Source organism: Carettochelys insculpta, chromosome 26 (genome assembly GCF_033958435.1).
Source record: "Carettochelys insculpta isolate YL-2023 chromosome 26, ASM3395843v1, whole genome shotgun sequence".
Lineage (NCBI taxonomy): Eukaryota > Metazoa > Chordata > Testudines > Carettochelyidae > Carettochelys > Carettochelys insculpta.
Window position 1 is genome coordinate 337,209 of NC_134162.1, and position 27,930 is coordinate 365,138.

The 27,930-nt window shown below is 49.7% G+C and overlaps 1 protein-coding gene across 1 annotated transcript in view; it reads right to left on the reverse strand.

Moving 5' to 3' along the window:
* LGR6 (leucine rich repeat containing G protein-coupled receptor 6) overlaps positions 1–27,930 on the reverse strand; it is a 252,963-nt gene that overhangs the window by 107,534 nt on the left and 117,499 nt on the right. The window lies entirely within an intron of this gene.

Consider the following 27,930-nt stretch of genomic DNA (forward strand, 5'->3'; position numbering starts at 1 on the left):
TCATGGCACCTGAGGGTAGGTCATTTCTGCAGCCAAGCCAAACAGTTGCTCCTCAGCCAATAATGTCACCAGTTCTGATAGTGTTTCGAAAAATGTAACTGGATCACTTCATACAGACCCACTGGCCAGGAATGACTGAGTGTCTGGGTACTTGGATTAAATATGATGCCTGACCTAGAAACCTAAGGTTCCACTTCTGAAAGAAAGACGGAGGGAGCGTCCGTCAGACCGTATCGCAGAACACAGGCAATGCTCTCTGCATTGCAGGAGTTCAGATATTAATCTGACTACTCTTTATAGTCACAAAAACCCAGTGGCTGGAGCTGTTCAGAAATTCTATCTCCAAAATTTGGATTTGTTCTAAATTGGAAGGAAAGACCAGCATTTTGAAATTTCTCCTGGAATCAAAATTCTGAAATATTTCCATTCAGAATAATTGAAAGATTTTGTGTAAGGCCAAACTGTCTCATTGCAATAAGCTGTAAACATTTCATTTTGATAATGTCAGAACATCATAATATAAGATATGGAACATTTTATAGAATCATAGAGCTGGAAGGATTCTCTAGAGGTTATCACATCCAGACCCCTGTACTCATAGCAGAACTGAGAGCTATCTAGACCATGTTTGTCTAGTCTGCTCTTAAAAATCTCCAGTGTTGGAGATTCCACAACCTTCTTAGGCAATTTATTCCAGTGTGTAACTACCCTGACAGTTAGGAGACTTTTCCTAATGTCCAAACTAAACCTCCCTTTTTGTAGTTTAAATCCATTGATTCTTTGTCCAATCACAAGAGGTAAAGGAGAATAATTTTCCACCCTCCTCCTTGTAACAACTTTTTAGGTACTTAAAAGCTGTTATATCCCCTCCCGGTCTTTTCTTTTCCAGACTAAACAGAACCAATGCTCTCAATATTCCCTCATATGTTATGTTTTCTAGACCTTTAAGCATTTTTATTGACCTTTCCTGGATTTTTTTTTTTAATTTGCCCACATCTTCACTGAAGTGTGGTACCCAAAACTGGACACAATACTTTAGTTGAGGCCTTATTACCGTGGCGTAGAGTGGAAAAATTACATCTTATGTATTGCTTACAACATTTCTGCTAATGTTTCCCAGAATAATATTTGCCTTTTTTTGCAATGGTGTTACCCTGTTGACTTATATTCAGCTTGTGTTCCACTGTGACTGGTAAAATCAATCTGGAGTATTGCATCCAGTTTTGAGCTCCCTGCTACATAAAGGATGTAAACAAAAAAGAGAGGGTCCAGCAGAGGGGAACAAAAATGGTTAGGGGACTGGGACACATGACATATGGGGAGAGGCTGAGGGATTTGGTTTTATTTAGTCCACAGAAGAGAAGAATGGGAGATGGGGAAGGAGAAATTGATAGCAGCCTTCAACTACCTGAAGAGAGATTCCAGAGTATTAGCCAGGACATTCTCAGAGGTAGCAGATGGCAGAACAAGGAGCAATGGTCTCAAGTTGCAGTGGGAAAGTTTCAGGTTGGATATTAGGAACATCTACTTTAGTAGGAGGGTGGTGAAACACTAGAATATGCCTGAGGAGGTGATAGAATCTTCTTCTCTAGAAGTCTTCAAGTCCAGCTTGACAAAGCCCTGGCTGGGATGACTGAGTTGGGATTGGTCAGCAAGGGGTTGGACTTGATAACCTCTTGAGGTCTCTTCCAACCCTATGATTTTATGATTCTGCAATTCATTCTATGGTCTCTGCTTCTACATCTCCATTGTGTAGGGAGCCTCGGCACCTAACTTGGTTTTGAGAATCTTTATATTGTTCCTGTGATTTTTAAGGCAACTTGATGCTCAGCATCACAATGCCTAAGTCCCTTTTGCAGATCCAGGCTTGAGAGTCTAACGGACTCATCCAAGATCACCCAAAGAAATCTCTTGGCATGGCAAGAGGCTGATGGTGGGGGTCTTATTCTCTCTCAACTCCCAGGCAAATCCTCTAACCCCTACAACACCTTGATGCTCGCACTGAACTGCTGCAAGTTTCTCATGTGGACAGGTCCACAGAGAAATGAATGGCCCCAGAAACCTGCCTGAGCAAACACATCTGAATGCTCAGAGCCCCAGCTTAGCTGGCTGGTGGATGTTATATAAAGACTCCACAATGCAGATGTAAGTCCCATAACTTTCTCTAAGCTTTGTGACAGTAGTTTTGTTTTGTAGATTAGCTTTGCTGTATACCGCTATATTTTGTAACAGCAACGAAGGGTCCTGTGGCACCTTATAGACTAACAGAAAAGTTTTGAGCATGAGCTTTCGTGAGCACAGACTCACTTCATCTGATGCTGGTCAGTTTCCAAGACCAGCATCTGATGAAGTGAGTCTGTGCTCACAAAAGCTCATGCTCAAAACTTTTCTGTTAGTCTATAAGGTGCCACAGGACCCTTCGTTGCTGTTACAGATCCAGACTAACATGACTACCCCTCCGATACTTGACACCGTTATATTTTGTTTCATAAGCTTTGTTTTGTACACCTGCTGGGTGTTTATTAAGTGTTGTGAATTGGTAAGACGTTGTTTATAGATACCATAAGTCTGTAAGACATCCTGGCTGTGAGAGAGTGAAGCGTGTCTGCCATTTCATGCAGAGATATGAACATGTATGCACAGTGGAAGCAGTCCATGAAGCCAGCCTGTCTGGTCAACCAGGTGCCAGCAGCACCTCAAAGGCCAGAGAATAATAGGAGCTGAGCCCTGCAAAAGACCCACCCAAGAAAGAGAAAGAGGCCCCATCAAGAGAAGTTCGAAGTCCCATCTGCTGTTAGCTGATGACTCATAGTCATACAGTGTCCTGGGCCAGTTCCGATGACTCATGGTCATACAGTGTCCTGGGCCAGTGGAACAGGACGAGAGCTATGGGCTAAAGCATATAAAAAGATGGCTGCGTTATGTTATTGGATTTTTATCTTGGGTATGAAAGCCACTTTATAGCCGTGTCTACACGTGCACGCTACTTCGAAGTAGCGGCACTAACTTCGAAATAGCGCCCGTCACGGCTACACGTGTTGGGCGCTATTTCGATGTTAACATCGACGTTAGGCGGTGAGACGTCGAAGCTGCTAACCCCATGAGGGGATGGGAATAGCGCCCTACTTCGACGTTCAACGTTGAAGTAGGGACCATGTAGTCGTTGCGCGTCCCACAACTTCGAAATAGTGGGGTCCGCCATGGCGGCCATCAGCTGAGGGGTTGAGAGATGCTCTCTCTCCAGCCCCTGCGGGGCTCTATGGTCACCGTGTGCAGCAGCCCTTAGCCCAGGGCTTCTGGCTGCTGCTGCTGCAGCTGGGGATCCATGCTGCATGCACAGGGTCTGCAACCAGTTGTCAGCTCTGTGGATCTTGTGTTGTTTAGTGCAAGTGTGTCTGGGAGGGGCCCTTTAAGGGAGCAGCTTGCTGTTGAGTGCGCCCTGTGACCCTGTCTGCAGCTGTGCCTGGCACCCTTATTTCGATGTGTGCTACTTTGGCGTGTAGACGTTCCCTCGCAGCGCCTATTTCGATGTGGTGCTGCGCAACGTCGACGTTGAACGTCGACGTTGCCAGCCCTGGAGGACGCGTAGAAGTTATTCATCGAAATAGCCTATTTCGATGTCGCTACATCGAAATAAGCTACTTCGATGTAGCGTTCATGTGTAGATGTAGCTTATGTGCCCAGTGTATCTATGGACCACAAATATTGTGCTGGGGGGTCAGGGGTGGCATGTGAGGTGTCTAATGAAAACTGAGGAAGTCCTGAATGTATCTGTGCGACTTATATGTCTGTATCATGTGTGTAGGTAAAGTTATAGATTTTCACTATGTAGCTGTGTTAGAAAATGTTTAGTGCTAAGCTTCTCAATAGGAGGTGTGAACTCAGCCCCAGCCGCGACACTGGGCTAAACAATGACGTGAAAACCAGGTGCTCAGATGTTGAATCCACATCCCAAAGGCTTGGGACTTGTGAACAGAATGCAGCCCACTGGTCAGGTGACCTGGTCTGAGCAAAGGAATTAAAATTGGATGCCAAGGCATCATCACACCTGCCATGTGAATGACTGGATCATGCTGGCAAAAGTAGCAACCAATGGCAGTTTGCCACAATGGCCCACCTAAGTCAGGTGGGGGCAGACTCTCAAGGGACTATGGAAAGAAGCAGGGGCTTTGTCCCTGAAATAAAAAGAATGATGTGGACTTCGCAGTTTCCATCTTGGATCTTTTGTCTTTTCCTGTTTCCAAGGGTCCATATGCCAGCGCGTGGACCGGATCTACAATTCACTGGTAACTAAAACTATGAAACCTGAAATGAACTTTCAGAGACTTTCAAGAATCAGCAAATAACACCACTGGCCTGTGTCAGTAGCTGAAACTGATGTGTGCAAAGTATCACTTGAACACTTTCTCTCTCTGACCCTGTTCTTTCCTTTTTTGTTAATAAATCTTTAGATGTTTAGATCTAAAGGATTTGGGCAAGTGTGGTGATTTAGGTAAGATCCAAGTGTATATTAACGGGGGACTGGTGCTGGACCTTTGGGGCCAGAAGAATCTGTGTGGAGTTCGTAACACAGATTTAAGAAACTGCCACTTAAGTTGGGGGTTGTTGCTCTGAGCTGGTACAGCAGCTGGGAAGTCTGCGGGTTTGCTTGTGTGGCTTCTGGCTGGCCAGTGGGGCTGACAGAGGTATTTTGTGGCTGACTGGATTTGCCTTAGTGAAAAGGAGATCCCAGCCTAGGGCTGTAAGTAGCTCGGATTTTAGGCAAAGTTACCCTGGATTGATTTCTCTAGCTGTGCCCAGAAACCCCACCATATAACAGGGTGCAAAGCTATAGGGGAGTTCTTCTTGTCATCACCACTCTGCAGGAGTCATACAGTCAGCTCGATGCCCCAGATTCATGATTGCAGCCAGACACACCAGACCCACCATGCCTTGGCTTCCTCCACTGTCCCTATGTGTCTCTTCACCTGCATAAGTTTGCCTGGGTAAGTCTGCTGCAGGAGGGGAAGAGTGCGTAAGGTGTGTGCTTGAAAGCTAGCTCCCCTTTTCCTTTTACCTCACGCTGGCATTTAATAAATCCAAATGAGTATACCCCTGGGTGGTCTTCAGTGGAATGAAGGTAACAGTTTGCAGAGGGCACACTCCATTAGCACAGTTGGCAGGTTGCTGTCTGTCTGCCCCAGTTCATATTTCATGGTAGGGTACAGGCAGATTTAAAACCAGTGGGTAAATCACACACCGAATGCAGAGTTTGAGGCATCTGGAGAATACTAAACTGCCTCCAATCTACAGAAGATGAGAAAGCTGCTAAAAATCATGGAAAGCACCATGCTGGGACCCTCTTTGCTCCAGCCTAAGCTAAACCCGAGGGGGCTGCTGTGTCTTCTCTCCCAAGGCTGCCATTGCCCCAGCAGATGGGCTGAAGGGAAGGAGGCAGTGTCAAGGGAGACCTCTGTATTGCTGCCTTTATTATGTCATAAAATCCTGGAATGGGACAGGCAGGGCATGGAGGAGGCAGTCCCCTCCCTCCTCCCATCTGAGACCTCACTTCCTGGCAAGGAGCTACCTGATAAAGCTGTCTCTTTGCAGCCATTGAATGGAGCTGATCTCACCAGAAATGCCTAATTGGTGCCTCAAAGGCAGCTGTCTCTCTTCGGCTACGTCTACACGTGAAGCCTACATCAAAGTAGCCTATTTCGATGTGGCGACATCGAAATAGGCTATTTCGATGAATAACGTCTACATGTCCTCCAGGGCTGGCAACGTCGATGTTGAACATCGACATTGCGCGGCACCACATCGAAATAGGCGCAGCGAGGGAACGTCTACACGCCACAGTAGCACACATCGAAATAAGGGTGCCAGGCACAGCTGCAGACAGGATCACACGGCGGACTCAACAGCCAGCTGCTCCCTTAAAGGGCCCCTCCCAGACACACTTGCACTAAACAACACAAGATACACAGAGCCGACAACGAGTTGCAGACCCTGTGCATGCAGCATGAATCCCCCGCTGCAGCAGCAGCAGCCAGAAGCCCTGGGCTAAGGGCTGCTGCCCACGGTGACCATAGAGCCCCGCACGGGCTGGAGAGACAGCGTCTCTCAACCCCCCAGCTGATGGCTGCCACGGAGGACCCCACAATTTCGACGTTGCGGGACGCGGATCGTCTACACGGTCCCTACTTCGACGTTGAACGTCGAAGTAGGGCGCTATTCCCATCCCCTCATGAGGTTAGCGACTTCGACGTCTCGCCGCCTAACGTCGAAGTTAACTTCGAAATAGCGCCCGACGCGTGTAGCCACGACGGGCGCTATTTCGAAGTTAGTGCCGCTACTTCGAAGTAGTGTGCACGTGTAGACACAGCTTTCCTGTCTCAGCTTATCTTGACTGTCTCCGTGGAGTTACCCACTTTCCCATAAATTCCCTGTGGTAACAAAAGAAGGAGGTGATGTCAATGCCGCCAAACCTTGCAGGTATGTTACTCACATCTAGAGCCCAAAGCTTCGCTGTTTTGCTCAGGCAAAGCTTGTAGTGCTTTGCGTGAGTCAGGATCTCACCTGACGACTTCAGTGAGAGCTAAAAAATGAGAACTACTGAGCAACTAATGAATGAGGACACTGAGACTGGAGTCCACATTAGGACAAGACACCTAGTTCAGAGGTGCTTTGGTCTGGATTGGTTTCCAATTGGGCAAAGTGCATCTGTGTGATCAGGGTTCCAGGGGCCCATACTGACATTATCTCTAGTACTGAGATTCATTGACTCAGCAACAAATCAGCTCCTGCAATACCTCACTGGTTGCCCAGAAGCCAGACGCGGTTCTCTTAAAGTGACCCAGCAGCCAAGCAAATATGATGAAAACTACTGAAAATCTCATTCATAATATCCATGGTTCTACTCATCCCAAAGGAGTGGACACATCACCCACCAGATTAATGAATGTTTCAGAACTCACCCAAATAGACACTTACAACTAAATCTTATTAACTAAATTAAAATGTAGTAAAAACGAGTATTGGTTCAAAGGTCTTTACACACAGATATGAACAGCAACGAAGGGTCCTGTGGCACCTTATAGACTAACAGAAAAGTTTAGAGCATGAGCTTTCGTGAGTTAACTCACTTCTTCAGGTGCTGGTCCTGGAAATCTGCAAGGCCAGGTATAAATAGGCCAGAGCAAGGCTGGGGATAACGAGGTTAGCTCAGTCAGGAAGGCTGAGTAGTATTGTCATCCTACTGTACAGATATGAACAGAATTCTTAGGTCAGTTTCATAACACAAAGGATGAGCTTCAGAGCTGCAGAAAGTCCTTTCCAGAATCAGTTCACTACATTATAGTCCAATATCAAAGAGCTCAAGAATGGAACTGGATACCTTGGTCACGGGACTCATGCTTCTCCTGAGGAAGCTGAGGCACATCTGAAGTTAAAGCATCAGGGCCTTTCTATAGCTCTCTGGCAGCCTCCTGACAGTGGGCAGCCCTTGGGATAACACCAGACAGTTAGCGTGGCTTTGAAGTAGATCTCCTATTTCCTAAGCAAGGGGTTGGGGGTGGATTAGCTGTATGGATGAGCATAAGGTAATTCCCCATCTTCCCCACTTACAGGTAGCTGAATACATACCGCAAACAGAAATCAGAGTGAAGCTGGTTCTACACGTGCACTCTCAGAGACGTAGTGGTCACAAAACAAACCAGCAGTCCTGGAGCACTTTAAAGACTAACAAACCAATTTATGGGGTGATGACCAGACCCACTTCTTCAGACCTGGAAGTCTGTATCGTCACAAAAAAAGCAGTCCCGTAGCACTTGAAGACGAACAATATTATTTATTAGGTGCTGAGCTTTTGTGTAGGGTGACCATCTGTCCCAGACTGGGCTGGATGGTCCTGTACTTGGGACACCAAAAAGGTGTCCTGACTTATTCTATAAAGGGATGACTTGTCCTGTACTTAGGCCCTCAGGGGCTGGGGGTGGGGTGGGATCTCCTTCCACCACGACTTCCCTGGGGCTTCAGGGCCAGGAGAGCCTGTGGCCACCACCTCCCCAGGGCTCCAGGCGGGGAGCATCCATGGCTGCCATTTCCCCAGCACTCCAGGGCTGGGGGGTGGAGGCAGCTCCCTGGGCCTTGGTGCAGCCAGGAGGAGCCACCCCTCCCTCCCATATCTCCCTGTCCTGTATTTGGTACAGGGAGATATGATGGCCCTACTTTTGTGGGACAGACCCACTTCTTTAGATCTAGAAAATTCTGATAACTGAAAACTGGGAGGGACAGAATATAAAGCTAGAAAAAAATGAAAAAAAAAAAGAAAGAAGAAAAACCCTGATGAAGCAGCAATATAGGGTGGAAGGAAGGGCTGGGGGGAGGGGGAGGAAGGAGAAAAGATCCTTTGAAAAAATGACATTTGCAGTTCATCTAAATGTTAATCTCTCCTTTTGATCTTTGAATTAACAGAATACAGCAACAGACAGGAACCATTTGGCTACACTGACAAGCTCTAACAATGTACAGGTAGACACACAGAACCAAACACTACCTACAAATATGTGTCTAGAAGCTGAATCTAGGTCAATCAGCCAGCTCTTTGTAAAACCCTTTCTGGCCCTCTGCCAGAGTTTGCAATCCAGCAGCTAGCGCTGGTGCCCATGCAAACACGCAGTTCTTTCTGATAGCTGCAAACACGGTGAAGCTTCAGCCAGCCAGATCAGTATGAATCCACATCATGTTCTTCCTCTTGATTGTCTCAGTGTACCTCACTTGTCTGTGTATTGAGGGTCAGTGTTATTCTTCAGGGCCCGACAGCAGAATGGGTTGGAGGGACCCCTGGTTCGGGCACTATCCTAGCACATGGGAGACCCAGTCTCATTCCCAGCTTCCTAGGTGCTGTGCAGTTGTACATGGTACAATGAGCACAGTGGAGGGAATTTGGGTGTGTTTTAGGGGAGGTAGAAAAACTGCCTTGCAGATTGTCACAGAATTCTCTAGTCTAAGCGCCCAGCTCAGTCTCTGCTACAGCAGCTTTGCCAGCCTACAAATCAGAGCTGCAAGTCCTGCCTCCAATTTTTAATTAGCTCTTGTAAATTCCCAGGGCCAGGTCAGTGAGCCCCAGACACAAACACATTCTCCGTCCATTGGCTGCTGCACAGGACCCAATACAAAACATGATCGGGCTCCGTCTGTGCGGCAATAATCTCTGCTCCTGGCACAGGGGGCTCAGGGACATCCTTCACGGAAGGATGTGCAGGAAGTGAAATCAGCCCACACTTAAATTCCACTCCCAGCGCCCTTAGTGGAAACAAAAGGGCTTTTTTATCCCAGCCATGACCATCTCCAAACCCCCTCTGGGTCAGAATTGCACAATGATGACACTAGTTGGGATTGCAGCAGAGGTAAAAGTCGGCTGACAAGCTGGTAAAGTTGCCTCGCACGGAACTGCAATCAAATCCTTCCCCTGAGGATCTTTGGCTTCACACTGGCTGCTTTGAGCAGCAAACTGCTTGGCACAGGGTGAGGCTCCCACCTAAAAGGCTCAGGAGCCAGCCAGACACCCGGAGGAATGATTCAGGAAAGGAATCAAAGGAATTCATGGATCCCTGCATGGAACCCCAGCTTTGGTCAAACACCTGAGTTAAGCTGGGCAAGCAGAGAGGAGTATTTCCCTGTGATAGAAAGGACCATGAGCTACTGACAAACACCCAGCCAGGGTGGGAATGCTTGACCATTGCTCCTAGCTGCTACCCCAGTAACTCTTAGTGTAGGCAGACAATGGGGAGCTGAGGGTGTTCAGCCCCTTGGGGAAATGGGCATAAATGTGCCTAGCTTGATGCTCTTTGGGGCAGGGGATGTCTCTGTTCTGGGTCTGTATAATGCCTGGTGCCAATGGGTGTTGGCCCATGGGTGGGGCTGCTAGCTGCTCCCATAATACACCTAATATATATAGTACAGCTCCATGGAGTGGGGATAGTTTTGACCCCAGAATACTATAACAAGAAGTTATTACACTAAAAAATGACTAGGGAACCTCTCTGAGCTACTACTATTACTTACCCTGTACTGTGTGGAGCACAGGTTATCTGCAAGTCTCCTGCACTTCACTCTGTCTTGGGACAAAACTTCTAGCTGGATCCAGGAGTTCCCCAGTTGTTTTCCTTCAGTCTCAGTTGTCTTCTCCACGTTGTCTGAGGTCTCCCTCTTTTGTGTTTTCTGTGCAGGTTGCACGTGAGAGCTTGACGGACGCTGCTGGATGATGGTTTTCTGAGCATGTGGCCCAGCCAGCCCCACTTTCTTCTCTTGATTTGAACATCAAGTGGTTCTTGTCCTGCTCTGTTCCAAAGCTCCTCATCTGTGACCAAGTCTTGTCATTTGATGCAAGGGAGGTACCTCAGGCACCTGTCTATGAATGTCTGTAGCTTGTTAGTTGAAGCCTTTTTAGTACGCCAGGTCTCGCATCCATACAAGAGCACAGTCTGCACATCTGTGTTGAAGATCGGCAGTTTCGTCTTCACAGATCTTATTTGTGAGCTCCATTTGGGATGGAGAGTCTTGAATGCAGCTGTTGCTTTCCCTGTGCTGGCACTGATATCCTTATCTGTTCTCTGTGCTAGGGAGACCATATTTCCCTATGCTGGATACAGGACATCCATGTAGTACAAATGTTCACATTCACCTTAAGTTAACTTTACCCCTTTAAAAAGAAAGTCTCTGTAGTTGGGTTCTTTTTATTTACCTTCTTATCTTTAAGGCTTTAGTATTCACAAGGGGAGGGTCTCTCTCTCTGTCTGTCTCTCTCTCTCTCTCTCTCTTACACACACACACACACACACACACACACACACACATACACACAATTTCCTCCTTGCCCAGGGCTTTCCATCCTCCATGCCTGGCTGGGTCTCTGGGAAGGACCTGCTTCTCTGGTGCCTGACTCTGCAACTTCCCGAAGCAATACTGGGGGCAACCAGGGTCCCTCCTGAGTTTCTGCCAGAATTTGCACATGAATGTGGCCACCAGCAGCAGCTTTTGGGCACTGTACAGGAGGGACAGGATGGGAGCTGCTCCCAGATGCAGGAGGGAAGGATGGGGGAAGGAACGACCTGTCCTGTGTCATTGCTGTGCTCATCACTTTCTGTGTGGGCCCATGGCTGCCTCCCGTCCCCAGGTACAGCGTGGGCAGGAAGAGGTTAAGCACTGAGAACACTCTGTACCTGGGCCCATGGAACCCGATTCTAGAGGCTTTGCCAGCTTGGAGCCTGGCTAGAGAGGTGGCTCAGCAGGGGCGGATGCTTAGGGGATGGAGCAACCCTGAGCTCCCTGGCACACAGCGATGGAGTGGGCGGGTGGAGAGCATGGATACTCCAGAGCTGATGTGCAGCGGGTGCTGTGCTGAGAGACTTGCAGGAGGAGTGGCCCAGCCTCACATACTGCACTTTAGCCCCTCCCCCAGCCTTGCACACCTACCCCCATCCTCGGCCATTGGACCACCCCACTCACCACTGGCGGACAGGAGGCTGGCGTGCAGGGATCTGGCTACCAGCAGGACCTGCGGGTGCTGATGTCGGGGGGAGAGGGGGAAGTAGAAGGTACAGGCCAGTTTACCTTTTTTTAAAGAAAAAGTCAAGACATCTGCAGGAGAGCTTAAATACAAGGCTGTCCCTTTAAACACAGGACGTCGGCCCACCTGCCTGGAGGAAGCTGGGGAGGCTGGCCCCGGGAGGCAGGGAGATGGGGCACTCAGGGAGGGCAGAGCCAAGAGGGAAGGCGAGGGACTTGTGGCAGGGCTCTGGGGCAGCATTGTGGCATTTCCCCCGTGCAGGGGCACTGAGGGATGCAGGAAGGGACGGGCCCTTGAGAAGGGGAATAACTGGGGACGGGCAGACAGAGAGACGGACTGCGGGAATCAGACTCCCAACGTGCTGCAGAGGCCTGTCACTGCGACCGGACAGACTGCCCGCTGGCCTGAGATGCTGACAGCCTTCGGCCACTACTGAGCGCTGCTGAACTCTCATGAGACACACAAGAGGGTCCAGCCCAGCACCTTCTCCCACAGCCAGTTGCTCCCCTTCCTTTCAAAAGGGACAGTGATGAGCAACATAACAGCCAAGTCACACCCGCTGAGGGACCCGAGTTCTCGAGGAACCACGGTCCCAGAGGGCCTGGAGCTTGCTGTGTGACATAAGGTAGTTAGCCAGGGGCCTCTGGAAGCCTTTCAGTGGGATCCCACCTGGGCCTCTTCCAGGCAGCTTCCTACGCAGGAATACTGAAAGACCAGCCATGGCTGATCAGTTCTGGGAGTCCTGGCATGTGGTACATCTGCCCCTCTTAGCACCAGCTCAGACGACCGTCAATAAATCAGTGCCCAGAAGCCCCAGCCAGGATCAAGGCTCTTATCCTAGCAGGTTCTTATATCATGCTCACCACTGTAGCCTCCGAACGGCTACAAACACAGCAAATCCAGAATAACCAAAACCTGTTCGTGTCTAACTACACCTTTCCCTTCTACTCACATATCTATGGCTAATTTGGAGATGGTCAGGGCATTTAGTAGATCATTCCAGATGCTTGGGAGCAATCATGTCTCCCTGTCCCCACTGCAGCCACACAGACAAAGACCCCTCAGAGGCAATTGTTCTCAGTTCAAAAAGGTTTCTCTTCCTCCCATTGGATTACCTCACCACCCCCTGCTGAGAGCCCTCTGTTAACCCTTTACAGGCAGTCATTCATGACTGGGTGTGATGGAGTTCGGGGTTCCCCAAGCTCTGCACCCCGTCTGCAGGCAGGAGTGACTCTCACTCAGCAGGAGAGCAGCAGGTTTATTAGCCGGCAGGACACAGCATTGTACAGAGGAATCAGTGCAGCAGGCACAGAGAGCCAGTCCAATCCATGTTGGGGAGAGGAGGCCCCGAGGGGCCCCCCAGAGCCAGGGCCTTGCCCCCTCCTTGGTCTCGCTCTCTCTCAGTCAAGACTAACTGCTTCCAACTCCCAGTTCCAATTCAAACCCCTCAGGCTCCACCTCCTCCTTTGTCTGCAGTACAAAGGTGTCACCTGGTCGTCAAGGTTACCCTCAGCAGGAGACCCCCACCCTCTGTGAGCCACTCACATACACACAGGTATCCCCGACTCCATCACACAGGGGATAAGGACACTCGTTTCCCAGGGGTGTATGAGGACCAATATGAAGGTGAGGTGCTCAGACACTCAAGAGACAGGGCCAGACCAGTATCATCAACAGAGGAAAGGCCTGTAGTTAGGAGTAGCACTGGTAACAACCTCGTTTCCCAGAAGCTCTCAGTATGGCTGATATTGCCCTGTTCCTCTGAACATTTTACTTATAGGTGCCATTAGCGAAAACTAAGAACACCTGGTTTTCCAACCCAAGAAGTTAGTGAGGCCTTATGCCCTGCACTGGGAGGCAATGTGATCCTGCTGGTACATCCTCTGCCCCCCGGGTGATCCTGCTCTCACTTACAACAGCATCAGTCAGGAGGAGCTTGCTGTCGCAAGTGGAGTTACGCAGGTATCAAGCTAGTACAAGAAAGGCCAGAATCAGACCCTGTTTTCTATCTAGGTGTCTGGCCTGATACCCAAGGACCCCGTGATGACTTCCCAAATACGACACTAGCGTATAGATAGTTAGCTTTATACATGTCATCCTCTGCCCATTTTAGATGGCTCCTCACTGTAGTTCATCAGGCTTGTAGGAGTGCGGATCTAGTGTTGGTAGCATCTAGGACACACCTTCCCATTGCACTGACATCTCCTGCATGGAACATCTGGGACCCACCATTAATCTTCTTAGTCACCAGGGGAAATGGCACAAGTCCTGGACACTCATGTGCTTAAGTGAAAGAATTAACAGTTGTGAGTCTCCTTAATAAATGTCAATGGAGAACATATTGAGAGTTATCCTATGACTCATACACTAAAGTGTATGTGTTATTTATCTAGGGACTACAGTGTCCTAGGCCCATGCAAACAGGCAAGAAGTTATGGGCCTCTTCTGGAAGGGTTTAGAATCTGGGCTGTGTGTTTGTGGTCTTGGGTGGTTGCAGACACATGCTATGGGCAGGTGGGTGCTTGCATGCTGCCTCAGTCCAGATGAGAAGCAACATGGGGCCGAGTCTTCACCATGCTCCCCCAAGCTTCTTACTATGCCAGGAATCTGTTGCCTTCAGATGGAAGCCCTTCCAGAAGAGCTTTTCTGAAAGAACTTATTTTGAAAGAGGGCGTCCACACACCTAAAAGCAGATAAAAAGAGTGATCTGCTCTTCTGAAAGGAGTGTCCACACAGCTCCCACTCTTTCAAAAGCCTGGGCCAGGGATCGAAAAATCAGGCACCATGAGGACTCCTCTTTCGAACAAAGGGCCCTGAAGAGCATCTACACGGTTTCTTTTGAAAGAAGCCATCAGAAGAAGATTTTCCTCCTGAAACAGGAGTGGAAGAGCCCTTTTGGAGGGAGCACAGATGCTTTTTGTGTGTAGAAGCTCTGGGGGATCTTTGAAAGAACCTCTTTCCTTTGAAAACTCTTTCAAAAGAACTTGCTAGTGTAGACACAGACCTACCGCCTGGGAAAAGAAACAGCACAATGTGGCTGAGCTGACTAATACGGCTCAGCTGTTCACAGAGAATACTACACACTCGAGCCACAGAATTCTTAAATGGGTGAAAAAAAAATCGTACATTTTTCGGAGTAAATACCTTGCTGTAAGTCGCTCACATCTTGCCACTCTTTTAAAAGATCTCCGTAGTGTAGACATAGCCTAGGAGCATGGGAGCACATTACAGCACAAATAATTGCATGTTCATGAACTACTTTGAAGTTTGCTTCCCAAACTTGAATGATGCTCAGTCATTCAACACGAGCATGAGCTGGGAGTAGGAATGCCTTCCGCTTTGAACCCTTAGCTATGCCCTCCCTACAAGAGTGCAGGCTCTCACCTTCTGGGATTGCTTCCAGACAGTGCATTTTTTGTAAAAAATCAGGGGTGTCAGTACTCACTCCGCTCTCCCCCCGCTCACTCCGGCTGAGGTGAGGGACCCTGAAGCAAAGTTGCTAAAAGCCAGCTGGGGCACGGAGCCCTGCCAGCAGCCCCAGCCCCAGGATCCCTGTGCCAGTGCCGGTATTCAGTACCAGCAGGTACCAGCACAAAAAAAGCACTGATTCCCGATGAAGGTCTGAGCCAGGAGCAGGAATGATTATGGCGGCTATTGCCTGGCGGCTGTCTGGATCACCTCTTGGCTTTATGTAGGGTGGGGAGCCATGAGCCTATAGATCTGCAGGATCTTACACAATTTCACCAGCTATTGTTTTGTCTCTGAGCCTCTCCTCTTGGGAGGATTGTTAGGCTACGTCTACACGTGCACCCAACTTCGAAATAGCTTATTTCGATGTTGCGACATCGAAATAGGCTATTTCGATGAATAACGTCTACACGTCCTCCAGGGCTGGCAACGTCGATGTTCAACTTCGACGTTGCTCAGCCCAACATCGAAATAGGCACAGCGAGGGAACGTCTACATGCCAAAGTAGCACACATCGAAATAAGGGAGCCAGGCACAGCTGCAGACAGGGTCACGGGGCGGACTCAACAGCAAGTCGCTCCCTTAAAGGGCCCCTCCCAGACACACTTTCATTAAACAGTGCAAGATACACAGAGCCAACAACTAGTTGCAGACCCTGTATATGCAGCACGGACCCCCAGCTGCAGCAGCAGCAGCCAGAAGCCCTGGGCTAAGGGCTGCTGCCCACGGTGACCACAGAGCCCCGCAAGGGCTGGAGAGAGAGTATCTCTCAACCCCCCAGCTGATGGCCGCCATGGAGGACCCCGCTATTTCGATGTTGCGGGACGCGGATCGTCTACACGTCCCTACTTCGATGTTGAACGTCGAAGTAGGGCGCTATTCCCATCCCCTCATGGGGTTAGCGACTTCGACGTCTCGCCGCCTAACGTCGATTTCAACTTCGAAATAGCGCCCAACACGTGTAGACGTGACGGGCGCTATTTCGAAGTTACTGCCGCTACTTCGAAGTAGCGTGCACGTGTAGACGCAGCTTTAGAGTCCTAGCAAGACTACTTTGGTGTCATGTGATACCCTCTGATTTCCAGCTCCCTTCTACACTGAACTTCTACATTAGACTGCTGTGTCGTGCAAAGACAACTCAGCTCACCGGCTGGCAGTGGGCAAAGGCCAAGTGTGCACACAGCTTCACTTTTGTCTGTCAGGAGCCCTTTGTACCATCCTTGGAGGAGTTTTGGCCCCCACTGCACAGAAGGAAGCAGCCTGGAGCGTCTGGTCAGTTGAGGAGTTCCAGAGAGTTGCTCTAGGTAACTGCCTTCTTGAAGGGGTCCAGGAGGTTGTGTCCTGTCGTGCCTTCTTGCCCAGTGCCCATGGGGAAACAGCAACATGCTTGGGGCTAGGCTGACCTCACGATTCTGAGGAGAGGTGGGTCTAGGCGTTGCTTTCAGCAGGCCCAGGTGGCACAGCTTTTTTTTTTTCTTAGCATCTAGATGAGGTAAGAATGTGGCTGAAGCTTCACTCCAGCAATGGGTAGTCCTGTCCTGTAGTCAACACAAGTTTCCTTCTCCATTCAGTTTCAGGCCCCCAGTGTGACCAGGGTCATTTCTCTGTCACTTCTGCACTTCCTGAGTAGCACAACGGGGCTAGAACACAGCCAGCAGCGGGAACTCCCAGCAGTGGGAACTCAGCTAGCATAAAGCTCCTGCCCCAACTGCTGGATTGAAAGTGGCTCTGAGTCTCCAACCCTGGCTCCTGATGCCAGAACACAAGCTGCTCTTTTGCAGCCAGATGCCTTTGCAAAGGCAAATGTTCTTGGGATCCTGATCTACAACAACGTTCTGCAGTCAGTGCAGCGCATGGCATGGCTCCCAAAGTGACGTACGGATCAGTGGCTGGCAAGTTACCCACCTGCTTCCTCCAGCTCACGCTGAAAATAGGCTTCCCAACTGCAACAGGGAACAAAGCGTTAGAGCAAGGTGAGGAGAATAAGCCCACAAGCTGCCTCACCTCTCCCCAAGAGTCAGTTGTCGGGCTGGAGCCAGAAGAGGGCTTCAGAGATGCAACAGTTCTCTTGCTTCTTCCCAAAGCAGCTCTGGATGGCCTGCACCGTGGGAAGGACGGCCTTCCAGAGAGACGTCACCCACCAGCCAGAGTGTCTGCATTGTCCAACCCAAGCATTACTTCTGCTAAGATGTGGCCCATCTTCTGAGACATCTGAGGACTCTTGCTGTCAGGGACACAGCTCAGAGGAAAGTGCTCACGGTTGCTTTGTCTGAGTCCAAGTCCCTCAAGATTTCCAATTCATCAGTGACTTAATAGCTTCTTTGTAACTCCCCTGATACTGAGCTCCACAAGCTGCCTGTGGGCCATAAACCACATTAACAATTCAGAACTAGTTTTGTGTCAAGATAAATTCTGTGCCAGCAGATTGTAAATTGATGCTACATTATCCCTGTTTTATAGATGCCTCTTCTACTTCCATAGGTTTTTATCTTGTGAATATTCAGCGGAAGCAACTTTTTTTAAAACAATTATTTTGTCAAATGTGATTGATAAAGAACGTCACCTTTAATGGGAAGCTGTCAAATCTCAAACAGATCAAAGGTGAGAGATGAAAATGGGGAGAATCTGGATGAGCTCTTGAGGCCATGCTAATTCCAAAATGTCTTTTTTCCCCTTCCATCTGTCATAAGAATTTATACACTTGTGAGAGTTTGAGTGGGTTGGGGAGAGTTTCCCTTTTGGATACATCAAAGCCTACCACCTACCTGTGAATTCCTAGAAGTCATTCCTTGCATTTTAATCTCCAAGCACATACGTACAAACAGTTATCTCCCCTCAGGGGCCAGGGCTGGAAGAGACTTTACTGTGGTTCCATCAGGCTCCAAAGGGTTCCTGCTGAGGATATCAGGGAAGATGGAGAACATTGCACTGGATTGTTTCACTAGGGTGATATTAACACCAGTGCAGAGAGCAGATCTGGGTTAACGGATTAAGAGCCAAACTGAACTCCCACTGAACTCACAGGGAGTCAAACTGTGTCCTAACAGGCCTTCTATTATTAGTCTGAAAGGTGCTAATGGCTGCCAGCCGATGGAGAGTCAGATCCAAAGACCCCATTAAAACATGCTCTGGCAGGCTCAGGAGAAGGACAAGGAGTCAAGCCCCTTTCTGTAGATAGCAGTGATTGCCCAAGGCCATAGACTCACAGAATCACAGAGCCGTGGTTTTCAATCAGTGTGCCCTGGCACACTGGCTTGCCATTAGCACTGTCCAAGTGTGCTGTGACTGAGCATCATTCCCCTTGCTGTGGCTCTTTGCAGAGCTACCACAGGGGAAGAACTGATGACCCTGCACGAGCTGGGGTCAAGCAGCAACGCTGCCTGTGTCCCAGCTGACATGGGGTTCATCAGTTCCTCCCCACACCCTGTGGTGGCTCTGTGCAGAGCCGCCGTGAGGGGAAATGCCGACCCTGCAGGACCCCGTTCGCCCTGGGAGGCAGCTGAAATGCTGCTTCCTGGCCCCGAAGAGCTGGCGGGGAGCCCGTCCCCACTCCCTGCTGTGGCAAGGGGGAGGGAGGGAGGGCAGGACCCTGCTGGAGATGAGACATGGTTTAAATGCTGAGTCCTGGCTCCAACAGGCTGGCGGGGAGGGGAGCTGCTTTCAGTGGTTACTCCACATCCCTGCATGGCGTTGAGCAGATTTTGAAAATGTGGCTGTGCTCCCTGTCGAAGACGGTGTGTCTGTGGTGGATTTGAAACATTAACGCATCTGATCCTTGTTTAGCTCGCTGCATGCACTCCTGCACTGCAAACCTCTCTGGTAGGGCCGTAACCAGAGTAAATGTAAGCCAATGTGATGTTCATGAGCAATCGATTCAGTTGAAAAAGGTGGGTGTGCTGTGGGATTGTTTGTCTCATTGAAGTGTGCCGTGTCACTGAAAAGGTTGGGAACGGCTGTCGTAGAACATTATGGTTGAAAGAGACTGCCGGAGGCCATCTAGTCAAACCACCTGCTCAAAACAGGACCAACCCCAACAAAGTCATTCCAGCCTGGCTTTGTAAAGCCAGGCCTTAAAAACATCTCAGGACACAGACTCCACCACCTCCCATGGAGGCCCATTCCAGTGCTTTACCACCCTCCTAGAGAAACAGTTTTTTTCCTAGTATCCGATTTAGACCTCTCCCACTGCAACCTGAGATCGTTGATCCTTGTTCTGACATCTGTCACCACTGAGACTATCTTGGCTACATCCTCTTTGGAACCCCACCCCAGGTAGTTGAACTTTGCTAACAAATCCCCCCTCACTCTTCTCTTCTGAAGGCTAAATAAGCCCAATTCCCTCAGCTTCAACTCCAAAGTTGTGCCGTAACCCTAATAATTTTCATTGCCCTCCAGCGGACTCTCTCCAATTTGTCCACATCCCTTTTACAGTGGTGGGCCCAGAACTGGACTCAGTACTCCATACGTGCCCTCACTAGTGCTGAAAAGCAAAAGAATCACTTCCCTGATTTCCTGGCAATGCTCCTACTAATGCGACCCAATGTGCTGTTAGCCCTCTTGGCTACAAGGGCACACTGTTGCTTTAAATCCAGCCTTTCATCTACCATAATCCCCAGCTCCTTTTCTACTGAACTGCTGCCTAGCCTCGAGGCCACAAGACAGATCAGGGCTCAACCGCATGGGCCAAGGGTTTCCCAGGGGTCAAAGAAATGGGGTAGAATATGGGGTACAGGCTGGGTGTGTTGGAGGAGACAGCCAGAAGTTGTGGGCATGATCTAAGAGTAAGCAAAGAGAAAGAGCTGCCTGGGTACAGAGCTCACTGAAGGGGCGGACACTGGGATTTCTGAGCAAGGAAGCTGCCTGCTGCTCCTTGTTTCCATGCTGGTCAGGGAAACCGGCTGCACGTACATTTTTTTGCAAAGAAACAAACTTTCACCAAGAAGAGCTGAAGCTCACACCATGTGTCGCTCATCCCAGTGGAAACAACCCTGCAAAAGGCCTAGAAAATCGCTTCTGCCCAGGCGAGAGGACTACAGTGGCTTTGAAAGTGGCCTCTGCAGCCCCTGCACCGGCCATCCATTTGCCAGCTTTCATAGGGTTCAGTGTGGGGAGCTGGCCATCTTCTGCTGAGAACTGGGTAAAGCCTGTTTGCACTTTGCATGTTCACCTTGCAAGGCACGGGCACAGCAGTCACAGGGGAGGCTCCTTTAACACCTCTCTAGGGTGTGTGAGACTCAGTCAAGCCTGGACTCATTTTTCTTGTAGGCTGAGGGGCCTGATTCTCATCTGCCTTGCCCTTCGTGTATCCTCACCCCCCGGAATGGCTTCGGGACCTCCACTTTGCACAGGTGTACAATGCTTCCCTTTGGGTTCCCAGGCTTAACGCTATTGGCCCACGTGCCTAAGCATGCTAATGTGGACGTAGAGCCAGATTCTCTCCTCACTGGCGTAGATCCATTTAAAAATTAATGGAACTACACTGATGGAAAACCAGAGCTAGTGAAAGCAGGCCCAGGCCCAGGTCCAGCATGTGTGATTAACATATGGAGATCGGGGGACTGATAGCGGCTCCTTGGATTTCTAGGTTACTGATCCAGTCTAGACCTTAATTGGAAGCATCTGATGATGGCAGATAAGTGAAGTGAGTGGGGTGCTCAGTCCACTCCCTAGCAGAGATCCCACAAACACTATCACATGGATCTCACATAAAGAAATGTGTGTGTGTGTGTGTGTGTTACACACATTCTCTCCATCCAGATAAGAATGTCTGCACGGTAAGGTGGTCTTTTCATTTGCTGTGGGGTCACTGTCTCCCCCATGCTGCTGCTTGGCATGGGGTGGCTCTGCAGCATCCTGCCTCAGTTCCTCTGATGTTTCACAAAGCAGCCTCACCCCTCCCTCCTGCAGGGATCCATAGCCCAGCCCCAGTGTGGGCTCCCTTTCACCCTCCTTCAGTTCAGAGTTTCACAGCGCTCCTCCTGGGATGAGGCCCTTTCAGACCTGGCATCTGCAGGTGGCAAATCCAGCACTTGAGTGTGGGATTCCCAGCTGTCCTCCGTGGCACCATGTAGGAGGTGAGCATTTTCTCTGAGCATCCATCCTGTCACAGCTCCTGCAGCCAACTGTCACTTCCCCTTTCTCTACCCGCCTTTGGGATAGGTCTTCATTTCCCCCACCCGGGGCTGAGCCCATCTCCCTGTAAAGGGCCAGCCAGCCTCTGACACACCTGTCCTCCAGAGACACCTAGCCAGCCTTATACCTGGCAGCAGCACACTTCAGCGGGATTCTTTCTTGCACACAGGTTTATCCATTGCCCTTTTTTCCTCCTCCTATATAACCTTCTCCCACATGATTGTCCTGGGGTGGTCAACCAGGAAAGCTGAGCTGCTTTAAATAACCCGACGTGTGCATGTGGTAGGGCTGGAGCATCAGTAGAGACAGAGCAGGAGGCAGACAATGAGGCGTGAGAATGGAGCCTTCCCACTGAGTTCAGTTAGAAGTTGGCGGGTGGCCACAGTGGGCGTGTTCTGTGAAGGCAGCAGCACTTCCCCTTGGCTGGGTGACCTCAACGGGAAAGGCCTTCAGGTTTAATGCTAGGGTCACAGTTGTCATGTCCACCAGTGGCACGAGGAGCCAAAGGAGGCTGCAGAAGGGCCCTCGATGGAGGTGTTCCTGGGTGAGCCTAATGCTATTCAGTAAGGCTAATCCCATGTCTTTGTTTTTCATCTGAGACGCTCGAAGCATATCACAGCTAATCAAATCCACACCCTCCCCATGCATGTACGTGAGCACATTGCTGGGCTAAAGGGAGGGCCCATGAACAGCAGAGCAAGGAAAAAACTTGGCCACGGTCCCACACAGAGCTAGGCCCAGGATGGCTGGTGGTTTGTATGCTGACCTAGACGACCTAGGTTGAAATCCCAGCTCTGCCCTCAGTTCCCTTGGCAAGTTGCTTTGTCTGTCTGTACCTGTTAGCTGTAGGCTATAGTGGGGTGTTAGGAGGTGCCAGTGGGACTGGGGTGATAAGAGTACCACAGACTGACTTGAACAGGAATGCCATACACCCTTGAGACAGAGCAGATCCCAGGGTTTTGCTTCTGAATCTCTGGCTTTCTTGTCATAAGACTTCATTGCCTATGTAGCTGAGGGTTTGTGAAGCCGAACCTGCCACTGTACTGGGTGACACGCTGGGAGGTGGCAAGGGATTCAGATAGCCCCCGTTCCATCTGTGATGGCATCAACCTCGTGCATCGCATGCAACTGAAGTAATACCCACTGTGGAATCAGCTGCTGCCTTCTAAGCACTGTTCCTCAGTGTGGCTCTGCAGAGAAGCTCCTAAAAGGCCAGGCCATTTGACAATCACTCACCAGATAAGAGCCAAGAGTTTCTCTTGAGCTTTTCACCCATCAGGGCTCTTTTCTCTCCTTCCCTTCCCTCACTCTCCTGCTGAAAGACCAGTAATTATAATTTATAGCACCTGCTCACTCTGCAATCCTTGGATTCCTTTCATCTGGCAGAGGAACAGAGGCAATGCCCATCTGCTTTAGGTAAGAGCTTGCAAACCACAGAGTCGTTAATTAGACTGACACACGACTGCTTCAGAGTACACATGGCATTCTGCTCCCGCGCCTACAAACTGCTGGTAACCAGACACCCCGCCAGGCCATCAGCACGGCACTGGAACATTACGTCAGGGGCTGGCACCTGTTTGGATTTGTCCCGACATTGCCACTAGGTGTATGTGCACTTCTCCCTAATCCCTCCCGTTGGGCTTCAGATGGGACAAAAAAGACAGAGCCAGCCCCTGTGAGAAACAGTCCCCACACACCGGAAGTTGGGCCTTTTTAGAAGATTCTGGGTTTCCATTTCTTTTCAAATCCAGATTTCTCTTTCTACTTGTTGTGCTGCTATTTTTCCAGCGATGTCCTGGCTGGCCATTCCCCAGAGCTCCCTGGAGTGTGGCAGGGTGCCCCTCGTCTGGCTTAGGTCCCTTGCTGCGGCTACCTCTGCTGTTCTGGTCGGTTGGCTGCCAGTCTCTGTCCCTCCTCTAGTCCTGTCCAGGGCTGTCAGCCTGGCTGGGGCAGGGGAGCCCAGCCACTTCTTCCTGCCCAGCTCCCTACCAGCACTCTCTCAACTCCTTATCTGCTTTTGCCTTCTCCTTTCCTCCATCACAATGGCTCTCCAAACACCTCCCCCTCCCTGGCTGCCTCAGCGGCTGCAGGCATTCTGATCAGCTGCCTCTTGTTAATTGATTGCCTGACCCCACACCCTCCTGCCTTCATCTGGGTGCTTAATTAGCTCTTTCTGCTCTTCCCTTAGCCCAGGCTGGGTCCTGAGCTGCCTTCCCCTCTTCCCTCTGTGGTCTGCTGGCCTGACTCTGTTACAGGAGCTAACTCTAGAACAGACCACCTCTGGGTGAGAGTCACGCGATGAAACATCCAAATTAAGGGTGTTCTACAACTCTTGGGATGAAAAGGCAGGAGGAAAACCTGTGTCTCCATGTCTGGCCTTGGTTAGGCCACCCAGTCCCTTACATATGACCATAAGAACAGTCGTACTGGGTCAGACCAAAGGTTCATCCAGCTCAGTGTCCTGTCTTCCGACAGAGGTCAATGCCAGGTGCCCCAGAGGGAGTGAACTGAACAGGTAACGATCCCTCTCCTGCCATCCATCTCCAGCTTCTGACAAACAGAGCCTAGAGTCACCATTGGCTAACAGCCATTGATGGACCTAACCTCCATGAATTTATCTAGCTCTTTTCAACCCCTGTTATACTCCTGGCCTTCCCAGCCTCCTCTGGCGAGGAGTTCCACAGGTCGACTGTGCGCTGTGTGAAGAACTTCCTTTTATTTGTTCTAAACCTGCTGCCCACCAATTGTATTTGGCATCCCCAAGTTCTTTTATTATGGGAACAAGTAAATATTTGCCTTGTTCACTTTCTCCTCACCACTCATCATTTTATAGACCTCTATCATATCCCCCCGAGGTTCCTCTAGCCTAAACTGAAAAGTCTCAGTCTCTTGATATGGGATCCGTTCCAAACCCCTAATCATTTTGGTTCCCCTTTTCTGACCCTTTTCTAATGCCAATAGACCTTGTTGGAGATGAGGAGACCACATCTGTATGCAGTGTTCAAGCTGTAGGCATACCATGCATTGATATAAGGGCAATAAGATATTCTCCGTCTGCTTCTCTAACCCTTTCGTAATGATTCCTACCATCCTGTGTGCCCTTCTGACTGCTGCTGCACACTGCGTGGGTGTTTTCAGAGAACTGTCCATGATGACTCCAAGATCTCTTTCCTGATTAGTTGTAGCTAAATTAGCTCCCATCATGCTGTGTGTACAGCTGGGGTTATTCTTTCCAATGTGCTTTAGTTTTTTGTTTATCCACATTAAATTTCATTTGCTGTTTTGTTGCCCAGTCACTCAGTTTTGTGAGATCCGTTTGAAGTTCTTCACAGTCTGCTTTGGTCTTAACTATCGTGAGCAGTTTAGTATCATCTGCTTCAGCCAGCTTGTCTCCCCTGCAGAGACACGACCAAGTATATGAACCCCAGCTGCAAAGAAAAATGCAACTGGGGTAAGTCATGTGCTGTACGTGACAGGGTGGAACATGGACAGACTCTGCCTGCTCCTAAACCGCTCACAACCACAGCTGAGTGGCGCACAATAAATAAACCCACCTAGCAGCTGGCACCCAGCCTCGGATCTGTCTGTGGTGGGGATGTCTAGGAAAGTCAGAGTCCTCCTACCACAACACCCATTTGTGCACACCAGGCAATCTAACCTTCACACTGAGGATCTGAAAGAGACTGAGGTGTAGGTTAATATCGGGTGAGGGCGCACTTCTACCCTTTCCTCTTCACTGCATCAGCTGCTCCATTCCTACTCCATCCTCCTTGGGGTGCTTGAGGGTTGGTAGTTTCTTAAGCTGCCCCATGGCCTTGGACAAGCACCACACTTCTGCTAACATGGCCAGCTCCTGGAGGGCGGCCAAGTGACATAGACATATATCCAGTCTCTGAGCTGGTGACGCTGCAGAGCCCAGAGGCTCACTGTTTTCTATAGCTATGGCCCACTGCACTGAGATTCATGTTGTAGGGCTGGTAATCCTACCTGCACTGCTTTCCCAGTTTGGATCATGCTGCAGTTTGCAGCAGGAATTAAGGTGCTTTATAGGAAATGTCCAAAAATGTAAGAGTCCGTCTAAAAAAAATGGGGAGAAATATCACAGTGGGAACTCCCCCCACTACAGCATGCACAGGACCCCTCTGCTTTCAATCCTTGAGATGCCTGAACCCGTACCGAATGCACTTCCCTCAGTGTGCTCTGTTCTTCTCTTTAACTCGTGTTACTTTTAGCTAGGGTCTTGCTTTGCAGTTCAGCACTGAGACGTACAGGCACATATTGCAAAGTGGCACTCGCAAGCGTTCGTTTGAACTCTGCATGGTGAATGAGTTCACCTGTGTTCACATGACCCCTTTGTATTTGCAAAGTGGCTTTTTGTTTGAGGAGCAGCTGGCCTCCAAGTGAAAACCAACAAGGAAATGAGAACAAGGAGATTCATGAATGAACAAAATTTTCCCTAATTGTTGTGTCTTATTTTCCTGTTTAAACAGTTCCAGCTATCCAAACAGGGGACAGAAACAAGACCATGTGACTTAGATGACTAGGTCTTGGAGCTTGAATGAAACCAAAGAGCAAACATAGGCATGAGATCAGCCAGCCAGCCCGGCAGAGCAGCGTGGCCTTTAACAATTCCTGAGTAATTTTCCAGCATATAATATTTGCATAGTCATGAGAATAAAAAATCTTGATTTCATCTAAACCCCCCAAACAAATCAAACCCATGGCACAGTGGTCTCGTATCTGACCTGAATGTTCCCCAGCGTTCTGGGGAGGGCCCTGGGGACACTCACACGTGAGTTTCCTCTCTCCCTGCCTGACTGCTCCCATCTTACATCGGAGTCACTTTGTTGTGACTTCACAAGAGTTGCTTTGGCAACAGACAGTGATGTCACTGATGCAGTCGCCTGCCCAGACTTCAGGAGATTTTGATTCTAACACAGAGTTGCAGGAGTGAAAAAACATACAGTGTACAATCAGTTTTTGTCCTTCCCCCGCCCCATACCACACACTCAAGTTTGCTGCAGTCTGTGAGTCCTGCCAGCTTACGATGCTTTACGGCGTGTTCCCTGATGGACGACAGAGCAGTCAGTCAATATCCTACCAAGTGCCAGGCAAGGCACATAACTCAGGGAGATGAGCAGTCATGGAGTGCCAAAAAATCCTTTCCCACTTCTCAGTGGAAAAACCAGAAGCTCTGGGCCAGGTCAACAAGCCAGTTCTCATATACCCCAGCTTGTAATGCTTGGAAGCCCCACTCCACTGCTTGATGGACGTTCTACTTTGGTGACTATGCTGGTAATGAATACACACGAACATCATAAACTTACAGAAAATTGCTCACAAATCCTTGAAGAGAAAAAAAAATCGCAACTAGAGACCTGCCTTTTCTCCAGGAAGGGCCTTCTCTGTGGAGACATGGCTAGAACAGAGGGGTTCCTGGCTTGCATTCAAAGATGTATTGGCAGCAGCAAGGAAGCATGAGGAAATCAGCTTAATTTTATATCTGCCTTCAAACACAATGAGGGTCGCTGTTGTTTATTCCATGTTTCATCTCTCTCAAATCAGACCCAATGGATCCTAATGGTCATGGGTCAACTGGAATTGAATGAGACTGGTGAGGTCACTGCAGCAGGGTATTTCTGTAGTAATCTCGGCTTTAAGAGCCATGGTGCCCATGCAGACACAGAGGATGAGGTCTTTGCTGTCTGAGTAGAATATAGAGGTGGATGCTAGTATAACAGCCTTCAACTTCCTGAAGAGGGCTCTAAAGAGGATGGAGAGAGGCTGTTCTCAGTGGTGACAGGTGGCAGAACAAGGAGCAATGGGCTGAAGTTACAGAGGGGGAGGAGTAGGTTGGATAATAGGAAAAACTCTTTCCCCAGGAGGGAGGTGAAGCACTGGAATGTGTTACCTAGAGAGGTGGTGGAATCTCCATCCCTAGAGGGTTTTAAGTCCTGGCCTGACTAAGTCCTGGTTGGGATGATTTAGTTGGCAGGGGGCTGGACTGAGAAGACCTCCTGAGGTCCCTTCCGGCCCAAGGATTATATGATTCTATGATCCCTTTAAAGAGTTTGTGAGCCATCTAGTGGTGCTGACTGTGTTTTCTTTTGAGGGGGACAAAATCTGGCCATAGCAGCCATCTGTGTACAGAGCTAGGCATGGCATGATGTGTCTAGCTGGTAAATGTGATTATTTGGACTCCACGGGGCCCGAGTGATGGCTGCACCCTTTCACCGTGGTGTAAAGAGCACAGCAGTGGGATCCAGTCTGTGTTTTGCTGATCTGAGCTTCAAGGGGGATCAGTGGCCCAAGGATCCCAAACAGCCCTCCATGCGTGCGTTTGCATCCCACTGGCCAATCCAATCCCAGCACGAATCCCTGGTGTCAGAGTGCTGCAACTCCAGCAGCTTTGCTGCAGTCACACCAGCCCCAGGGGAACTCTGAAGGGGATCTCTGAGCAGTGGCTCAGCTACTGGGGACTAGCCTTGTGGCTTTATGGAGCTGAGTGGGAACCTGTCTGCAACCTGATGCGGCTGGTACACTGCATAGGCTCAGTCAGTACCACACTCCAAAGCTAATGACAGCACATCCTCAGCCTGGGCCGCTGGCTGCCATGCAGCAGAGCATAGCAGGGGTGTGCACCCGGAATGTACCTTCCCTGCTGTAGGGATTGAACCTAGCACCTCCAGCTCTACAAGCAGACAGGGTTTTTAGGGGAGCCTCGGCAGGTGCTACAACAGCTTTATTGCCTGGCTCCCTGCAGAGGGGCACACAGCAGC